The sequence below is a fragment of the Amblyraja radiata genome, chromosome 16 (assembly GCF_010909765.2).
Source record: "Amblyraja radiata isolate CabotCenter1 chromosome 16, sAmbRad1.1.pri, whole genome shotgun sequence".
NCBI lineage: Eukaryota > Metazoa > Chordata > Chondrichthyes > Rajiformes > Rajidae > Amblyraja > Amblyraja radiata.
The window spans coordinates 10,283,203-10,288,282 of NC_045971.1; positions in this window are offsets into that span (position 1 = coordinate 10,283,203).

Consider the following 5,080-nt stretch of genomic DNA (forward strand, 5'->3'; position numbering starts at 1 on the left):
TCCTTTCACAGAAGCTTCCTTTACCAAAATGAACGTTCTGTCTTTCAGGTTCTTGGGTCGGTTCTCTGGTTTTACTTATTTTCTTTCTTCCTATCTTTTGATTTTCAATACATCGGCTGTTGAGACAGAGAAAGTCTTTGCTCTTGAGCAAGATGCCAGTAGTGGGACTTGTGGGCGAACAGGCGTACAATCGTGCCTGTGAGCATGTGAGGAAACAATGGAACTGGCAAGTCAAGGCGCCATCTCGTGATTGCGTCCGAAGAAGGGTTCCCACCCAACGCACTTCCCTAGAAGAGAGCAGCTCGAAAAGCTCTTCTCAAAAATTAAAAAATGGACACCATCTAGAACAAGGCAGCCCTTGTGATTGGGACCCCATACACCATCCTAAACGATCTCCTCACCCCAGTACAAAGTGCCTGAATTATGTGACATCTATAAAATGACCCGCATTTACTTGACTTGGCTGCTCCAGTATCATCTCCCAAGCATGTAGCCCCTACCATAGAATCATAGAATCATAGAAAGTAGGTGCGAGAGTAGACCACCAGGTCCGTCGAGCCCGCACCGCCATTCACTCATGGCTGAACACCAAACAGACACACTTACCCACAAACAGTAGACACAAGACACAGAACACAAGACACTACCCTCCCCTTTATACCGCTATCACCCCTCTCCACCCCAAGAACCGCGTGATCTCCTGGGGGAGGCAAAAAACCGGATAAAAACCCAGGTCCAATTCGGGGAAAAAATCCGGGAAATTCCTCTCCGACCCCAATCCAGGCGATCGACACTTGTCCAGGAGATCACTCAGGTCTACTATACCAACCATACCTAGGTCCATATCCCTGCCCTCTCCCCGTAGCCCCTTATCCCCTTGGCAGCTAAAAAACCATCTATTTTTGACTTAAATATATTTAACGTTTCTGCTTCCACTGCTCCCTGGGGCAGTGAATTCCACAAACTAACCACTCTCTGGGTGAAGAAGTTCTTCCTCATCTCAGTTTTAAAAGAGCCCCCCCTCACTCTGCAACTATGTCCCCTAGTTCTAGCCTCCCCGATCATTGGGAACATCCTCGGTGCATCCACCCGATCAAGGCCCCTCACGATCTTATACGTTTCAATGAGATCGCCTCTCATTCTTCTAAACTCCAAAGAGTAGAGTCCCAGCTTACTTAACCTTTCCTCATATGTCAATCCCCTCATTGCAGGAATTAATCTTGTAAACCTTCGCTGCACTGCCTCCAGGGCTAGTACATCCTTTCTTAAGTATGGACCCCAGAACTGTACACAGTATTCCAAATGTGGTCTCACCAATACCGTGTACAGCTGCAGCAAGACCTCCGTGTTTTTATACTCAATCCCCCTAGCAATAAAGGCCAAAACTCCATTGGCCTTCCTGATTGCTTGCTGCACCTGCATACTGACTTTTAGTGATTCATGTACTAATACCCCTAGATCCCTTTGCGTTGCATTACAACGCAGCTCCTCCTCATTTAGAAAATAACTTGCCCTATCATTTTTTTCCCCAAAGTGAATGACTTCACATTTATTAGTATTAAATTTCATCTGCCAAGTTGTTGCCCACTCACCTAGCTTATCTATATCCTTTTGCAGACTCTTCCTATCCTCCACATCCCCTACTTTCCCTCCCATTTTCGTATCGTCCGCAAATTTTGATATATTACACTTGGTTCCCTCCTCCAAATCATTTATATAAATTGTGAACAACTGGGGTCCCAGCACCGACCCTTGCGGAACCCCGCTAGTTACCGGTTGCCATCCCGAGTATGAACCATTTATCCCCACTCTCTGCTTCCTATTCGTTAGCCAATCCTCTACCCATGCTAATATATTACCCCCAATCCCATAATTTTTCATTTTTAGCAATAGTCTCTTATGTGGCACCTTGTCAAAAGCCTTTTGGAAGTCCAAGTATACCACATCCACCGGTTCCCCTTTATCCACCCGAGTTGTTACTTCCTCAAAGAATTCGAGCAGATTCGTTAAACACGATTTCCCCTTCACAAAACCATGCTGGTTCTGTCTGATGAAGTCATGTTTATCCAAGTGGCCCGTTAGTGTTTCTTTAATAATTGTCTCCAACATTTTACCCACCACCGATGTTAGACTAACCGGTCTATAGTTACCCGCCTTCTGTTTACTTCCTTTTTTAAATATAGGTGTTACATTGGCTATTTTCCAATCCACTGGGACCGTTCCTGCCTCCAGGGAGTTTTGGAAAATTATCACCAATGCATCCACAATCCCCACTGCTATCTCCCTCAAGACCCTTGGATGTAATCCATCAGGCCCAGGGGATTTATCCTCCTTCAGTCTCATTAATTTCCCTAATACCACCTCCTTGGTGATCTTAATAGTATTTAGCTCCTCCATTCCTACCGCCTCCTGTTTATCCAGCGTTGGAATATTTTTTGTGTCTTCTATGGTGAAGACTGATACAAAATACTCGTTTAATGCCTTTGCCATTTCCATGTTCCCCACCAACAACTCTCCAGTCTCACCCTCCAATGGACCAACGTTCACCTTAGCCACCCTTTTTCTTCTTATATAGCTATAAAAACTCTTACTATTAGTTTTTATGTTGTTCGCTAAATTCCTTTCATAGCCTATTTTCCCCGTCTTAATTAATCTCTTAGTTACTTTTTGCTGACCTTTAAATGCTTCCCAATCCTCTACCCTCCCACTACCTCTGGCTACCTTGTATGCCCTTGCCTTCAGCCGAATACTATCCTTTATAGTTTTACTGAGCCATGGCTGACTGTTCTTACCCTTACCCCTTTTTTTCTTCATAGGAATAAATTTTTCTTGAAGGTTATACAGTAGATCCTTAAACGTACACCACTGCTCATGTACCGTCTTATTCTTGAGTCTGCTATCCCAGTCAACTTTGATCAGCTCAGTCCTCATACCTTCATAATCCCCCTTATTTAGACTAAGCACCCTAGCCTGAGTTTCAACCTGCTCCCCTTCTATTTGAATATGGAATTCGACCATATTGTGGTCACTTGTTCCCAACGAGTCCCTAACTATGACATTTTTAATTAATCCTGCTTCATTACACATCAAGAAGGACAGACTGCAGGCACATGAAATTCCACCACCTGCATGTATGCTTCTTGAGTTGCACACCACCCAAGCTTAGAAGTATTTCCTCAACATTTTGGGTTTAAATCCTGTAACTTGCTCCTTGACAACAGGTGGTGCAGCGGTCGAGTTGCTGCCTTACAGCTCCAGAGTCCCAGGTTCGATCCTGACTACTGGTTCTGTCTGTACAGAGTTTGTAAGTTCTCCCCGTGACCTGCGTGGGTTGGTAAAATTGTAAATTGTTCCCAGTGTTGTAGAATAGGGTTAATGTGCGGGGAACGCTGGTCGGCGCAGACTCGGTGGGCTGAAGGGCCTGTTTCCGCGCTGTATCTCGCAACTAAAATGTACAGGTGTATCTCCAGCAGAGCTCATCAATCAGCTTAGTAACTTTCTCTGTCAGCTACAACCATGTCCTGAAGAAACAAATTCAAAGAAGTTATTAATTCCCTAAACGGTGATTTGCCAGATCATTTCAGGGCACAGTTAATAATAATAATAATATCTTTTATTGTCATTGCACATCAGTGCAACGAGATTTGGTATGCAGCTTCCAACCGATGTCAAAAAAATAAAAAATAAATAAACTGTGCGACGTGACCATCTGAGGGAGACAGTCCAGGTGGGATGGGGGGGACTCAGCAGGGCCGGTTCAGAGCAGCTATAGCTCTGGGAATGAAGCTGTTTCTGAGTCTGGAGGTTCGGGCATAGAAGGCCTTGTAACGTCTGCCGGAGGGAAGTAGTTCGAACAGTCCATTACGAGGAGTCTTTATGGATGCTGACGGCCTTCCTGAGGCACCGTGTGTGGTAGATGCCCTCCAAGGCTGGTAGCTGTGTCCCAATAATCCTCTGCGCTTTGTGGACGACGCGCTGAAGTGCTCTCCTCTCCGCCTCTGTGCAGCTGAGATACCACACAGAGATGCCATAGGTTAATATGCTCTCTGTGGTGCAGCGGTAGAAGGTTGTCAGCAGCTGTTGGGGCAGACCAGTCTTTTTTTAATGTCCTCAGGAAGAACAGTCGTTGCTGTGCCTTCATGACCAGCGCAGCGGTGTTGGTGGACCATGTGAGGTCCTCTGAAATGTGAGTGCACGGAAACCTTCTGCTCTGGATCTGAGGTTGCTGGTAGACATATCCAAATTGATAGACGGTTTCCACAGTGAAGGACTTTTGCGAACCAACGGAATTTTTACAAGAAGCCAGATGTCTATTCACAATTACCAGTGCTAGCTTCCTAAATTCCAGATTTGAACTTGAAGTCTCTGAACCTGCAATCAGCCCTCCGTATTCCTAGTCTGGAAACATAACTGAGGCATTATCTAACCAGGGAGTAGAACTACAGTGCCCTCCATAATGTTTGGGCCAAGGACCCATCATTTATTTATTTGCCTCTCTACTCCACAATTTTGAGATTAGTAATAGAAAAAAATCTCTTAAGATTTTAATAAAGGCCATTTTTGTATATTTTGGTTTCACCATGTAGAAATGACATCAGTGTTTATACATAGTTCCCCCCATTTCAGGGCATCATAATGTTTGGGACACAGCAATGCCATGTAAATGAAAGTAGTCATGTTTAGTATTTTGTTGCATATCCTTTGCATGCAATGACTGCTTGAAGTCAGTGAGTCATGGACATCACCAGTTGCTGGGTGTCTTCTCTGATGATGCTCTGCCAGGCCTGTATTACAGTCATCCTTAGCTTATGCTTGTTTTGGGGGCTAGTCCCCTTCAGTTTCTCTTCAGCATCTGTCGGACAGGTGTTTGGGGATTTTTCTTTATTATAGAGAGAATTCTTCTGTCATCAGCTGTGGAGGTCTTCCTCGGCCTGCCAGTCCCTTTGCGATTAGTAAGCTCACCAGTGTTCTCGTTCTTCTTAATGATGTTCCAAACAGTTGATTTTGGTAAGCCTAAGGTTTGTCTGATGTCTCTAACAGTTTTATTCTTGTTACTCAGTCTCATAATGGCTTCTTTGAC